The sequence below is a fragment of the Diceros bicornis genome, chromosome 19 (assembly GCF_020826845.1).
Source record: "Diceros bicornis minor isolate mBicDic1 chromosome 19, mDicBic1.mat.cur, whole genome shotgun sequence".
Classification (NCBI taxonomy): domain Eukaryota; kingdom Metazoa; phylum Chordata; class Mammalia; order Perissodactyla; family Rhinocerotidae; genus Diceros; species Diceros bicornis.
The window spans coordinates 29,613,606-29,630,269 of record NC_080758.1 but is presented as its reverse complement, the minus strand read 5'-3'; positions in this window follow the sequence as shown (position 1 = coordinate 29,630,269).

Here is a 16,664-nt window from a genome sequence, read left to right as displayed (position 1 = left end):
TGTGTGGGATAAACTTGGATATTTATTTCCTCTTCTCTTCCCTTCCCTTCCCTCCCCTTTCTTTCCCTTCCCTTCCCTTCCCTTCCCTTCCCTTCCCTTCCCTTCCCTTCTCGTCTCTTCTTTCCTCTCCTCTCTTTTCCAATTTTAACAATTGCTGCTTTAGGTCCACTGAATTGATTCGTGACCATGATTGAGTTGTGGCCTCTGGTTTGAAAAACACTTCTCTAGTCCAGCTGCTCAGCCTGCGCCTTCCTCCAGCGTCCCTGACCTGAGCCTGTACTTTCAACCCTTGGAAAGGGAAGTGCCCCTCAGAAGGTGAGAGTTTCATTGTGGGACGGCAGGAATTGTTAGAAAGTCCTTTCTCTGAAGTCAAAACGAGCCTGCGGTAACTTCCCGGTTGGTGCCGTCTGGCTTGCTGGTCTCTCTGGCTGCGTCTTCTGGAGCAGGTCACTTCCTCTCGCTGGGGTCACGTTCTTCCCCTGCCCCCACACATGAGCCCCACCTAAGTGCATTGTGCCTAAAAGCCCATCATCAAAGCCAGTCTTTGGGGTTAAGGCTTTGATCTCCACCCACCATCTCCCATTATTGTGTTTGTGGGTGTCACTGGAGCCAATCCATCCGTAGTGGCTGAGGTCTTCAGCTCCTGTACAGAGAAGTGTGTTGGGACTGCTGGGGTATCAGAGTCTGAGAGGTGGTGGCAGGGTGTTGCTGGTGATGTCAGAGACACGGATGCCACACAGCCACACAGCCACACAGCAACCTGAGGTGGCTCCTACCCCCCGCATCATGCCTGCTCCCCCTGGGGTGGTTTGCCGCGCCTCACCTCAGAAGGCCAAGGGCAGGTGGCAGCACACACCACATAATTAGCAGAACCTGGTGCAAACTGAGAACGCAGGGCCCTTGTTCAAAAATCAGGAAGTGTTTCAAGACAGAGAGCAGAGCAGTGAATCAAGCATGAGTCCCTCCGAGTGTGGGCCCCGGGGCAGCTGCAGGGTCGGATACCCATGATGCTGGCCCTGGCCCTGTGCCCAGGAGGCAGGCTCAGCGGCCCTGTGTGAGTGAAGCCTGGGACCCCCGAGTGAAGGAGAGGAAACCAGGCCTGTGAATATTCGGGGAAGAGGGTCCTTAGAGATCTCCTGGCCCAAACCCTCCATGTCCAGTTGTAGTATCTGAGGCCCAGAGATGGCCCAAGGTCACCCTGCAAATTGGTGGCAGAGCCAGATCACAGCCCTGGACCCTCCCTCTGTTTCCTCTCCATTCCTTCTGGAGTTGGTCTCATCCTATGCGGTGTCTTGAGAAACCATTCACATGATGACAATTTGGAAATGTCTATTCCCCCTCCCCACCACCCATCTCTCTCCCCTCAGCTCCAGACCCTGTGTCCAGCTGTCCACAGCTGCAGGGGCCTCAGGCTTCCTCTCCTCCCCCGGCTTCCTCCCTGACCCTCCCACCCACTCCCCAACAGCCACCAGAGTGAGTTACTAATTTATAAATTTATCCTGCCACACCTCTGCTCTCCTTCTACCGACGCATTGCACACACGTTACAATTCAACGTCTTTACCACGGCCTACAAGACCAAGCCCTGTGGTTTCTCCCATGATTGTCGGTCCCCCCCACATCTGTTCCCACACAGTGACCTTGCTGGTGCTCTGACACCCCAGCTGACGCCTACCCTGCGTGCCGCCTTCCTTCTCTGGACATTCTTCCCCCAGATCTCCCCGTGGCTCCCTCCTCCCTTCATTCAGGGCTCAGCTCACCTGCCCCTTCCCTCAGAGGTCTTCCTATGCACCCTGTCCCAAATGCACCCCAGCACTCTCTCTCCCCTGCCTTCTCTATTTTTCTTCATGCCAGATAACCCTCCCTGAAATAACATTGCACATATTTCCTTTATTTTCAGCCTCCCCTCTAGAATGTAGCTTCCTTGAGGGTCGAAACCTGTTTGCTCAGTTGCTCAGTGTCTTGAATGCTGCCTGGCGCATAATTGGCGCTCTATCAAGAGCTGTTGTAGGAGTGAAGAAACTGATAATGAAATGAATTCACTGAGGAAATCAGTTCAGAGGCTACTGTGTGTCAGGCACTGTGCTGGGCTCTGAGGACTCAGGGAGCAAGTGGACGTGAAAGGGTCTCTGCCCTCAAGGAGTTTTGTCATCAACTTGGGGACAGATGGATCTTTGTTTGGGGAGCAGCAGAGTGACAGGAGTAGCCTGTCTAAGATGATGGGGTGAGGGTAAAAGATAATGGGTCCCTGCAGCAAAGGGTTGGATTTTAGGGACCATCGATGTCCTTTTTCTGAGGAGCTAGGTTTTCTCTGTCCCTCTCTGTTCCTTCAGCCCCTGAAGCCAGGACTGGGGCCCATATTCATGATGAGGGCTCTTGGGACCCCAGACCCTGTAGGAGGCAGGGCTTACAGATTAGGTGAGACCCACTTCCTGCTGGCGCTGGACTCAGGAAGAAGACTGGCTTGGCTGCACCCAGAAGATGAGCCTCACCCAGTGTGCATGGGGCCCAGCCTGAGGGAGCCTGTGAGCACCTGGGCCCTCCTCAGACCAGCCCAAGAGGACTCCAATCTCCCCACTTCTCCCCAAGCCTTCTAGCCTCACAGAGCAGGCTGCCCATGTCTACCCAGCCACTGTAGCCCCACCCTGGTGTGACCAGTCTCCTCCTTCCCTGCAGATGGGGTGACTGAAGCCGAAGGGCAAATGCAGGGGCCCTTGAAGGGAAAGTCACCACCTCCAGGGAGTCTCCTCTGCTTTCTCATTGGTAGTGCTTCCTCCTTTTCCTTACTCCCATAGCACAAACCCTCTCACTTATTTATCCAAGCACCCATCCATCCATCCAACAAACATTCACTGAGCACCTACTACGCTCCCAGCACTTACTCACAGTACTGAATGAGAACACGGTCCTTGACCTCTCACAGCTTACAGTCTAATGAGGGGAAGAGTCCTATTGCAGCCACAGTCACGCACTGCATAATGACGTTTCCATCAGTGATGGACGGCATATGTGATGGTGGTCCATATATGGTGGTCCCATAAGATTATAATGGAGCTGAAAAGCTCCTATCACCTAGTGACATCGTAGCCGTAGTAACATCGTAGTGCAACACATAACTCACGTTTGTGGTGATGCTGGTGAAAACAAACCTACGGCAGTACCACTGTGTAAAAGTATAACACATACAATTATGTACAGTACATAGTACTGGATAATGATAATAAATGACTATTTACTGGTTTATGTATTTACTATGCTATACTTTTGTCATTATTTCAGAGTGTACTTTTCCTACTTATAAAAAGAGTTTCCTGTAAAACAGGGTGCTGTGCTACGTTGCCAGCAGCCTCATACATGTCAACTTTACCGCGTCTCTTGATGGCATCATTCTCTTTCTTTTGCTCCTATGGCCCCTAAGAGTAGGAAATCCACTGCTACTGCTGCCAGCAAGAGGCCACATTGATGACTGACCCGGAAACAAAATTAAAGTGATTAAGGACGACGAAGTGGAAAATCAATGATGGTTGTTGCTCGCCAGTCAAGCACGTCCCATTCCATCATAGCTACGATCTTCAAGGACAAGAACAAAGTGATGGAAGCTGTTAAGGATCTGCTTCATTGCAGGCAGTGAGACTAACAACAATTCGAGAATGGTCTATATCAAACATGGAGAAACTTCTAGTGACCTGGGTTGAAGACCAGTCACAGAAGCGTATCCCTCTCAGCACAGTGACAATCACAGACAAAGCAAATGTTTGTGATGTTGAAGGAAAAAGCTGGACCCAACTATGATGTTGAATTTACTGCTAGATCTGGGTGGTTTAAATGATTCTAGAATCATTATTCATTTTGTAATGTGAGTGGTGAGTCTGTGAGGGCTGATGTGAAGGCAGCTGAAGAATTTTTGAAAATTCTAGATAAGACTGATTGTGGAGGAAAATTACCTGCCAGATCAAATATTCAATATAATGAAACTTCCCTATTCTGGGAAGGGATGACAGAAAGGACTTTCATCCATAGGGAGGGCAAGTCAATGCCGGGTTTCAAAGCTTTTAAGGACAGGATAACAGTCTCGCTTGGGGGCCACATTGCAGGCTACAAATTGATACCCTTTATGACCTGGCACAGTGACAACCCCAGGGCTTTCAAGCATGTCAGTAAACACACAACGCCAGTGTACTGCAGGAGCAGTAAGAAGTCATGGATGACCCAGCTCCTCTTCCAAGATGCCCTCCTGGATTGCTATCCCTGAAATGGAGAAGTACTGTTTGGAGAATAACATACCTTTCAAGATTTTTATTGTTGATAATGCTCCTGGGCAACATCCTTTTATTGCTGATCTTCATCCCATATCAAAGTGGTTTTTCTCCTTCCAAACACCACCTCTTTGATCCAACCAATGGATCAAGGTGTTATAGCAGCTTTTAAGCCTACTACCTGAGGAGGACCTTTGCCCGGGCTATTGCTGCAACTGAGGAAGACACTGATGCAATCATGTAAGGATTACAACATCTATGACTGCATCAAGAACCTGCTTGGGCTTGGGGTGATATCACTAAGAAGCGTATGAATGGCATCTGGAAGAAGACACTCATGAGGTTCATCCATGATTTCAAAGGATTTACCAAGATGAGGAGGTTGCAAAAATCAACAAGGCTGTAGTTGAGAAGGCAAACCTTTTTAACTGACGTGTGGATGAGGATGACATTGAGGGATGAAGATGACATTGAGGAGCTCCTAGAGTTGGTTCCTGAAGAATTGACTAATGGGGAGTTGGAACTGGAACGGGAATGCATAGCTGAAGAAGAGGAAACTGCAGAAGAATAAGAAGAACCCCCAAGAAAATTCACAGTGAAGAGTTTAGAAGAAGCTTTTGCAGACCTCAACAAGCTCCTTAAAACATTTGAAAACATGGACCCCAACAATGAAATTAATAGAGAGGAATGTTCATGGTGCATTATCTGCTTACAAGCAAATCTGTGATGAAAAAAAGAAACAAACCAAACACACCACCATGGACATATTTCTGGAGAGAGTGACACCTCCTCAAGGAGAGCCTCAGGAGAGCCTTCAGTAGGTGTTCCAGAAGAAGGCATTGTTATCGTAGGAGATGACAGCTCCATGCGTGTTATTGCCCCTGAAGGTCTTCCAGTGGGACAAGATGTACAGTTCGAAGATAGTGATGTTGATGATCCTGACCCTGTGTAGGCCTAGGCTAATGTGTGTATGTTTTTGTTTTAACAAAAAAGTTTAAAAAGTAAAAAAATTTAAAAGTAAAAAAAAAATTTTAAATAGAAAAAAACTTATAAAATAAGGATATAAAGAAAGAAAATATTTTTGTACGACTGTACAATGTGTTTGTTTTAGGCTAAGTGTTAATACTAAAGAGTCAAAAAGATAAAAAAATTAAAAAGTATAAAGTAAAAATGTTACAGTAAGGTAAGTTTAATTATTGAAGAAAGAAAAATATTTTTTTATAGATTTAGTGTAGCCTAGCGTGCAGTGTTTGTAAAGTCTGCAGTAGTGTAGAGTAATGTCCTAGGCCTTCACATTCACTCACCATCACTCACTCACTCACCCAGAGCAACTTCCACTCCTGCAGGCTCTGTTCACGGTAAGTGCCCTATACAGGTGTACCATTTTTTATCTTTTATACCATACTTTTACTGTACCTTTTCTGTGTTTAGATATGTTTAGAGACACAAATACCATTGTGTTACAATTGCCTACAGTATTCAGTACAGTAACATGCTATACAAGTTTGTAGCCTCGGACCAATAGGCTATACCATATAGCCTAGGAGTGTAGTAGGCTCTACCACCTAGATTTGGGTAAGGACACTCTAGGATGTTCACACAATAATGAAATCGCCTAATGATGCACTTCTCAGAACGTATCCCCATCATTAAGCGACATGACTGTAATTGTAAATTAAAAACTAAATACGGCTGTGATACATGCTATGCGTGAGAAGTACCTAAACCTGTGGGGGTATAAGGGGAGGGAAGGCTTTCCTGAGGGAGCAACTTTCACCCAAGACTGCGCTGTCCAATACGGCAGCCGCTGGCCACACGTGGTTATTGAGCACTTGAAATGTGGCTTGTGCCACAGAGGAACTAAATTTTTAATTGTATTTATCTTAATTAATTGAAATTGAAATTTAAAACTAAAGCAGTGTAACATAGATATATATTTTTGTTTAACACAACTTTATTGTTTTGGCAGGACTGCATTTCAGTTTGTTGAACATTTCCAAGACTAAAGGAAAAAATAATGTAAAATAGCACAATATTTTCTATGTTGTTTACATGTTGAAATGATATGATTTCAGGTATTGGGTTAAATAAAATATATTGGTTAAAATTAACTTCACCTGTTTCTTTTTGCTTTTTCAACGTGGACACCAGAAAATCTAAAACCCCCTATGTGGCTCACACTGTGTTTCTATGGACAGAGCTGAGCTAAGAGCAGAAGGGTGTGGGAGGAGTTAACAGGTGGAAGCAGCGTGAAGGGTATGGGGGGCAGGTCACATTTTTCTTAGGATGGAAACACATTTATTTAGCTCCTGTTTTATGCTTAGAACTTTAGACTTCATATGCACAAGACCCAGTCACAGGCAGATGTCACTAGCCTGTTGTGACAGATGGGGAAACTGAGGCTCGGGCTTGACAAGGTCTGGTGGCTCGTGTGATCGATTCGTTGAACTCTCTGCACTTTGCACGGGGACCAACCTGAAGTGGTTTTATTGGTCTGTGAGCGCTGATTTCACCTCGGCTCTGTCAAATTTCTCCTTCCTGCCTCTCTCCAGTCTCTTAGGCAGAGCCTACGTTTCTGGACACTTGCAGAATGGGACCACAGATGAATCATTTTATCAAACTTTTCTGAAAAGCTATTCTGTGTCAGGCCCTGTTTAAACCCCGGTCCAAACCAGGCTGGTTCCCAATGTCAACATCACATCCAGCGTAGTGTCAACATCACACCCTCCTTCCATCACCACAGCCAGCGCTGCCCCCAAGTCTCTGCCAAGGGATCTGGAAGGGCTGGAGGCGAAGCATTCTTCTGTTCCCCTCCTTTCCCTGAATTAGGGCACAGGCGTGGATCCTTTGGCAGGCCCAGAGTGCGTATATGTGTGTGTGCATGTGTGTGTGCACATGTTGTGTGTGTGTGTTGTAGGGGGTGCCCGCTGCACAGCTCTCTCGTGTATGATCTGATCCAGCTCCATAGCTCTGGCCCATAGAGTCCGTGCTGCCATCTCTTGCTTCTACAGCCATCTTGATGGGATGTCGACAGGATACTCTGAGCTCTCCGAGGACCTCGCTCCCTGCCACTCTCCATGGGGGAAGTTCAGGCTGCTCCCTGCCACCCCATCCCTCTGCCCTGTCCTCTCTCTTCAGTTCCTTTTTCTCCTGCTCAGGGCAGCAAGTCCACTGTGTGCCTTGGAAGACACCTGGGGAGGACAAGCCGGCCTCCTCCTCCTGCAGGCACCCCGATCTCCAGACGTTATCTTCTCGGGATGCCTTGCTTGGCTGAGGCAGCAGTGAGGATTGTGAGGGGAGAAATTCCATAGCAGTCTCCCCCAGGCTGACAAGTCTCCCCACAGTTAGCTGAGTCTACAGAGCAAGGGGGAGATGGGATGGCTGGGGGCACAGGCCGGACTTTGCTGCTTTTTATCAGCCTTGAGAACATACCTGGCCCCACATGTTCATTCATTATTACCCAGTACTTACTCTGTGCCCACCACGGCGCTGGGTGCTGGTAACAGGAATGGGCGAAAGGCAGCGATCCTCACGGCCAGTCATTTTTCATGGGGAAACAGATCATAAGAAATAGGTGTATATGTCAGGGTGGCCATGGGAAGCCAAATCGAGCAGAGTAAGGGGATGGAGAGGGACCAAGGGGAGAGGCCAGGGCAATGGCTGCTGTGTTTAACATTCATCTTCCCCCAACTCAGAGCCTGCTAGACAATTCTGGGCAACAGGTGAAGCCCCGGCCGACACTGTGTGAGCCTAGTAAAGTGGTGGGGCAGGAGCTGGGTTTCCAAGTCTATGCTCTTCTTCCTTTGATTTGGTTGTACATGTCCAGGCCCACTTCACCAACCCTTCCGGGCCCACATCCCATCCCCTCTGTGGTCCCAGAAGCCATCCCTGGGCCTGGGCCAGCGCAGGCTCTCCGTCAGTCTGTTCAGCATGGAGGAGGCTCACCACATCAGAGGGAGCTCTGTGGCTCAGTGCTGTGAGTGGAGCCCAGTGCCTTCCCACTCTGGCTTGTGGGGCATCAGAGATAGTCAGCACCCAGCCCAAAGGCAACAGACGCCTCCTGTGCTGGAGATCTCAGGCCTGAAGTTTTGGGGTTTGGACGGAGTCTTGGGCCACTTCTCTCACTGTGGCTCCAACCACTGCTCCAATCCTGGTGGGGGATGTGTGGCCAGGAATCACGTGGCCCTCCCCAGGATGTCAGGAGACTAGGCAGTGCTCCTGGGCTCATGTAGAGCCTCATCCGGGGCTTGGTGCCTGGCATGGACCAGAGACTCTACGAAACTCTTGCCATGACTGCCACACCTGGGCAGGCCCTGGGCCCCCTCCTGCCCACCCTTCTGCTGGAACTCGCAGGTGAGTCTAAGTCTTGCCCACAGAGACCCTCAGAGTAGGCAGGAAGCCCTCGGGGATTACAATCCAGCCACCTTGTGTTGCAGGTGGGAGACCGAGGCCCAGAGGACCTAGCTGAGCTGTGTACCTGCCTACCAGGGGGCTGTTTTGCATTTTTTCCCCATGTGGATCTTGTGAGAAATGGAGATGATGGGAGCTTGGGGGTCATGAGGAGGAAGATGTGACATGATGATGAGGGACCAGGGGAGGCCAAAGAGTGAAAGGGGAGCCCACCTCCTACGCAGTCTCCCTGACATCAGCTCTGGTCTAGGTGGCTACCGAACCTAGGTCTGAAAGAGCGTGAGAGTGGGAAGACAGAGGGAGAGAGGAACTGCTGAGTGATGACCCGATGTCAGGTAGACCTGCTTAACATCCCTTCTTAGCCACTGACAGGTCACTGTGTGACCTTGTGCAGGTCCCTAAACCCCTCTGAGTCTCTCTTTCTTCTTCTGGAAAGTGCGGACAATAATACCAGCCTCCCACGGTTGAGACGCAGATGAAAATGAGCACCTACACCTGAAAGTGTTTTATAAATCACAGGGTGCTGTGTGGGTGGGGTGATGATTATCAGAGGAGAGGAGAGCACGATGCAGAAGGTACCAGAGCTGTGTGCTAAGAGGACATGCTCCCATGGCCTCCAGAGCTGCCCTCATCGCCTGTCACCCTGTGTTGTCAATGCTGGTTCATTTCCACACACACCTGACCAGATGCTCCTTGAGGGCAGGGGTCCCATCTGACACATCTCTGTGTCTCCAGCACTCAACTCCCATACTGGCTCAGATCAGGTGCTCAGGAGATGCAGTGAAGACTTGGAGAGGTCCCTGCTGTCAGATCTCTGTCCTCAGGGGAAGGGAAGAATCTAGTCCTGCAGTTGTCTTGGGATGACTCCAGGTGACAGATCCTAGGTGAGCATCAGAAGTGCTTTGTCCTAGTCCCAGCTTTGTGAGGATGGAGGAAGCTGCCTCAGGTGGAGAGCTCCCTGTCACTGGAGTTGAGCAAGCAAGAGGATGGAGGCCTGATGAGGTGTTGATGGGAAGGACCTGATTAGGAAGGACAACCATCTGGGCCTGCAGTGATTCTTGACTTCACACTTACATGCAAAAGGGAAACCTTGATTCCTCACCACACCTCTCCCATCCCAAGTGGCTCCAGTTTTCCCCACCTCGAAAACTAGAAGCAACATCCACCCAGATGCTCAAGAGGAGAACCTAAGAATTATTTATCTATAATTCATTCTGTCCCTCATCCCACATTCAGTCCATCACCAAGTCCTGTTGGGTGTATCTTCCAAATGTCTCTAGGGTCCTTCCATGTCTCACCACCCTAGTCCAGGCACCAACACCTCACACCTGGAGGTCTGTGCCAGCCTTCCCACTGGTCTCCCTGCTCCCATCCTGCCACCCTCCTCTCCACTCTCCACAAGGCAACCCCAGTTGTTTCCTAAAACATGTCAATGAGACCCCCTTGCCCCTCTGTTTAAAGTCTCTGATGGCTTCCCATCACACCCAGAATAGAGTCAAGAGTGTCAGCATGTCCCACAAGGCTCTTCTCGATCTGGACCTCTTTGCCCACGATGCTGGAGTCCTAGAGACCTCTCAGTTTCCAAGTCCACCAAGCTCTTCGTATCTGAGATGCTTCTCATCTGCTGTTCCCCCTTTCTAGAAGCTTCTTCCCCTGCACCTTCCCATGGCTGGCTCCTATCCATTCCTCAGTTTCAGCTCAAAATGTCACCTCCTCCAGGAATCCATCTTCCACCACCCGTCTAGAATAAGTTCCCCCAGTATTTTCCATCTCTACACTCTTTGCGTTTCCCTGAAGTCATTGAGATCCAGTCGTAATGATTTATTTGCTCGTTTGCTTGTTATCATCTGTTCATACACTCCCCGACGCTGGAGCCAGACATGGAACACAGTAAGTCTGCAGGGTCTGACCCACCATGGGCATCTCTTACAGGCTGTTGGTGTTGGATGTGTCCCACTCTGTGCAGTCACATGCCCTCTTTCGTAGCTGGGCAGTCCTTTATCTCTCTGACGGGCATGTCTCGGAGGACCACACCTGGACATTCGGTGCCTTTCAACAATACTGCTGGCCCCTTCTGCTCCTGGGATTTCCATCTTGCCTGGATGAAGGACAGAGATGAGCATCAGCCTCAGATCAGCACCTGGTGTCTGACAACAAAGGCAATTACTCCATTATGGCCCCAGCAAGGTGTGGGTGACACTGGCCTGACAACACGTCTCCTTGGAGGTCACCTGTGAGGTCACCGCGCAGCCCTGGCAGAACCTTTCTCAAGTGCTCCACGGTGAGCAGGCAGTGGGGTTGGGTGTGGGGCATTGTTTCCCTGGCAGCATTGGCTTTCAAAGTCTTTCGCCTGAAGCCCCATCTCACAAATGGGAGACCAGTGTTCCTCACGCCGTGGCTAATCTCGTAGGACAGCGGGGAAGGCACAGGTTCCAGAGCCAACCACCTGGTTCAATCCTGGCCGTCCCACTTCACAACTCGTGTGATCTTGGGTAAGCTACTTAACCTCTTTGTGCCTCAGTTTCCTCTTAGAATGAGAATAAAATTAAGACATACCTCATATGTTTCACATGAGGATTAAATGAGTTAATCTTTGTGAAGCACCTAGAATACCACCTGGCACAAAGGGAGTTGTTTATGAATGTTTCATCTTATTATTATTATTATCTGGGCCCAATCTTCCATTCCAAGCATCTTTCTTCTATTAATATCCTTGGTGTTAGTTTTCGATTTAAATATTAATTATTTATTCATCATACATGAATATCTACTGTGTGTCAGGCACTGTTCTAGGTGCTGGGGATACAGCAATGACTAAAATTAAGTCCCTGTCCACATGGGCATCGTATTGTAGTAATTCTTAAATTATATTTCATGCTATGAAATATTTAAAACCACAGAAAATAAAATACCAGATTCCCAAGTACATGTACCCATATTAATAACATTTAGCTCTATTTGCCTTACACTGAGCATAGAAGAAAAAGTTATTTCTTTCTTTCAAGAAAAGGTGACTAAGGAGATTGTGAAAGATCTTGTGGCTGGTTCCTGGGAGAGGGAAACTTAGGGGCAGGCGGGTAGGAGTAATTTCTTCAGCTGTTTCTTTCTGTCCCTCTGTCTAGTTGTCCCCACTCTGAAGATCACCAGGCCCTCAGGGACACCCGTTCATGTGGGTCAGAAAGTGAATCACACTCGCCACTCGAGCTACTTCTATCCCTTGTGCCTGCACCTCACCTGGATGGAGAACAAGCACAAGATCCAGACCGTGGAGTCCCCCCAGGTCACGAGAAACTAGATGGGATCTGCTCCCTGGAGCACACGTGTCGGGCAGAGGCCATGCTGGACGGGAGACAGTTTGCCTTCTGGGTGGTCCAGGATGAGCTGCCCCCAGTTCAGGCCAACATCACCCTGCTCAGGCATCAGGCTGGGGAAATGTGTGTGCGAGTCTCACCCAGCCCCTCTGGGCAGCACGGTTGGGAGGGTCAGGGTGGAAACCGGGGCTTTCTGCCTGGGGTGTAGACAGCAGTAGGTCAGGGACTCAGGGCAGCACTGGATGAAGGGGAAGGGAGGGAGGACACCTTAGGCTGGTGATAAAACTCTCAGGCATTCCCCCCTAAATTCCACTCCTCCCTCCCTCCCCCACACCCCCACCAAGAAGAAGGAGCGGGACCTCCCTTCCCCAATTCCATGCACTCTTCAGGTTGAAAGATCTCCACCTTAACACTTGACTGCAGGAAATGGCAGAGAGTAAGAACTACTTTTGGAGCCTAAGTTCCTTCTAGGAGGGCTAGTAATCAAGACCGGCCTAGCTGGAAGTTCCTGGAAGTCAATTTTAAAAAGAGACCAGAATTCTTGACTCAGCTGGGAACAGGGTGGGTGCAGGTGCAGGATTCTCCTTCTCTCTAGTACCCAGGGTGCTCTACTCTCTCCTCGTTCTCTGCCTTTTTTTTTTCTCTCCTCCTCCTCCACTTTCTCCTCCTTCCCTTCCCCCCATCCGAATCCTCTTTCTCCTCCTCCCTCCCTCTCACCCTTTGTGTCCTCAGATGACTTTCTCCACTGGGGGAGAGGCCCGCTAGCAGTTCAGACCCAGAGGAGAGCACTGCTTTTCTTGGTCCAGCTGGATCAGCTTCGGAACATGAATGACTGGCTCAGAGGAGATTCCAGACAGGGAGGGGAGAAGGGAGGATTAGGATTGGCCAGGCGTGGGCGACAGGGGTAAGCAGAGTGTGGACTGACAGCTCTCCAGAACCTTGTGAGGTGGGCAAGGACAGCTCCCCACAGGAATGTGAGCCTCTGTGCCTGCGTGTTTTATAGTCCATGTCACTACCAGTGAAACGGTGGGCAGGACACCGGGCTGGTGAAACAACACATCTTCACAACAGGGGCTGTGACCTACTCTCTTTCTCTCCCTGAGAGAGCTGGCCTTCATCTATCTGCTGTGAGAATTCTCAGGGGATGATCCCACTCATCACTCAATTTCTCCGTGCCCTTTTTTTGCTGTCCAGCAGAAATAAGAAAAATGTTCACCCAGCGGGATATGTAGATGTGCGTGAAAACGTACAAACTGGTCCTTTCTGATGGGAAGCAAGTTACATTATTTGTGAAGTGACAGTGTCCCAGGCTTCACCCTCCTTGGACTTGGGGGCCTTTACCCACCACATGCAGAAATTCCATCCACAGAGTGTGCATCTCACCCGGCTAGAGAACTGCCGAATGTTCAAGGGAGCTGAGAAATTCACGTCTAAGCACAATGGCGATGGGACCTACACTCTGGAAAGATTGCAGTTGATGAATGAGTTGGTGCAGGTGTCTGAGCAGGTGCTCACTTCTAAGGTGCAGCATGAAGCACAGCCTCCAATCAGGGCCAACGTCACACTGTTTGGAGCAGCCTATACCAGACACAAGCCCATTGGCAGCCCAGGTAAGCTCACCTGTACTCCTGTGAGCAGCTGGTTCCCCTCTGTCTCCTGAGTAGAGTGAGGTATTTAAACTCACAGGGCCCCATTTGGTGTCTCCTTCTGCCCATTGGTATTTAGGTCCAGAGACACCTGCCCTTATCTTTGTGGCTATCCTGCTGGGCCTCAAGGTGCCACTTGTGATGAGTTTCATAGTCACCTACATTCACAGTTGGCAGAACCCGTAACAGGAGAGTTGGGGGCAGGCCATAGTCCTTAGGGAGGGAGGTCAGGGCCACCGTCATGGGCTGGCAAGAGGAGTCCAGAGCACGCCCACAAAGTGATGATCCAGCCTCAAGAAAACGTAGTGAACACTCTTATTTTCTCCAACTGTCTCTTGGAATTCTCAGAGGTTTCCAACTCTCACACATTGTGCAGTTCCCCGGAGTTTGAAAGTTTTTAAATAAAGTTCATTGGGACTGTGGAGGTGGGGGTCCAAGTTATGGAGGTGGGATGAAGGTCAAAATTTTGAGACCCAAACTCCAGAGTCCCCCCATAAGATGTTTTCATACAATATATCTTCAGAATTAATAAGGAAAGTATTATTAAAATCAACCACTAAAGTCTATCTGAGGGACTTGGGGGTGCTACTAGTGGCAAAGATGAATGTGGGTGTGGGAGAGAGTTCAGAAGTCAGAAAGAGGTGTTGGGGTGTAATGAGTAGGGTCTTCATTTCTGATCTGCGCCATGAACGCAGGCCAATCAGAGTGTCTGCAACATAGTAGGTGCTCGATAAATATTTGTGGAATTAACACATGAATGAATGAATGCGTTTCTCCCTACAGCTCCTGCATGCCCTGTGATGCATTGCCTCCTGCCCTCCCCAAGGGAGTCCGGGGGGAGAAGCTGCCACAAGGACCTGGAGGTTACCCAAGAGGCCTACCCTTGACTCTACGATCCCCACCTCCACCACGGACATGCTCCCTTCCACCCACCCTCCTGATGCTCCTTCTCTGATATGTGCAGCTGAGTCAAGGATGGGCTTTGGTCATGGGGGCTCAGGGTGTCTGGACCCTGAGGCATTGAACTTCAAGCTGGCCCTGCCTCCACCCAAAGAGCATCAAGCATGTCAAGAAAATACGTCTCCATCCTGCCCCTGATCATGAGCAACCCTTAATTTTCGGAGCAGTTTGTACTTTTATCCAGAGCTTTTGAAGTATGATTTCCTTTTAACACATATGTATCTTGAAATCACTAAGTTGAAGAAGCATTTTTCTGTTATGAAATATATAAAGAATAATATAAAAAGTATCCATGGACCTACCATCCTATCTTTGTAAAATATTAACATTTTGCTATTATGTTTTTCTGTTCCTCGTTTTTTTTTGGTGAGGCGGATTAGCCCTGAGCTAACATCTGTTGCCAATCCTCCGCTTTTTGCTGAGGAAGACTGACCCTGGGCTAACATCCGTGCCCATTTTCCTCTACTTTATATGGGATGCCACCACAGCCTGGCCTTGATAAGCCGTGTGCTGGTCTGCGCTTGGGATCCCAACAGGCAAACCCTGGGCCATCGATGGGGAGTGCACGAACTTAGCCACTATGCCACCGGGCTGGCTCCTTCTGTTCCTTTTAAAAATACTGCCCTGAGTTCGGTGTTTACCATTCTCAAGCATGATTTTATACTTTTACCACATATGTATAAACCTTCAAGCAATATGTAATATTATTGCATGTTTTAAATGTTATATAATTGCTGTTATACTATATGCAGTATTCTGGAACTTTATGTCAATTTTTATGCTTAACACAGTTTGTGGGATTTATTCAGGTTGATACATGTAGCTCCATTTTCTTACTTTTCCACTGCTCTATAGGTTTCTATTGTGAGAATATGCCACAATCTATCAATTCTTCTCATGATGGATATTGAAGCTTGATCTAATGTTTTGTTAAGACAACTTTGCAACAAACATTCTTATCTTTGTTTCTTTGGGCATATGTGGGAGAGTCCCTCTTGTTCCTCTAATGTGGTCTGCAAAGCAGCAGTGTTGGTATCATTTGGGAGTTTTTGATGCAAAAAATGTTTGCAATTTTTGATCAAGTTTTGCTCTTTCCATTGACACCTTTGATCTAGTTAGATTTTTCTGCTCTGTGTGTGTGTGAGTGTGTGTCTGTGTGTTATAGGTGGTAGAGATCTTATTTTTTTCTTCCACAATGATAAATTATCCAGCATTCACTGATCTGCAATGCCCCGTTTGCCATATATCAAGTTTCCATAAGTCTGTGGTTCTTTTCATGAGGTCTTTGTTCCATTGTGCTTCGTGGCTATCTCCCTGTCAAAACTACACGCTGTTAATTAGAATTGCTTTATCATAAGTTTTCATACCTCTTTGGGGCAAATCTTCCCACCTCTTCTGGTTGATCAAAACTGTTCTGGCTCTTCTTGGTCCAAATGCATTTTTGAATCACTTTGTTGAGTTCTATGAAAAACTCTTTTAGAATTATTATTTGAGTGCGTTGAATTTATATATTAATTCAGGTAAACTGACATCTTTCCAGTATTGAGTTTTCCCATTCAGGGACATGATATACCTCTATTTATTTAGGTTTTCTTTTATGACTTGCAATTTACAATTTTGCAGGTTTTTTCCCCCTATAATGATCTTATGCATCCCTAATTAGAGCTATCTTTAATGCTTTCTGATTTATGGAATCTTTAAAATTATTATTATTGTTTTCACTGGTTTTTGACTATTGTATAGGATTATAACTGAGTTTTGAACACCAATTTACATCCAGCAAGCTTATAGAACTCTCTTATTAATGCTAATAGTATGAACATTCTCTTTATGTGTAACTCTGATAACATTAATCTAATAATCTAAAATTAGTTTCTCCCTTTATCAAAGTTACATACTCACACGGTTTAAGAGTCAAATAGTTCTACAGGTTCTAATATGAAAACTGGAGTCTCCCTGACCTCCCATCACTTCCACCTCCCAGGGGCAACCATTTGCAACTCTTTAACTGATGATTTTAGATTTTACTGCCATATTGCATGGAGCACACTCATATTGCTACTTCTTGATTTCTGACTCTTA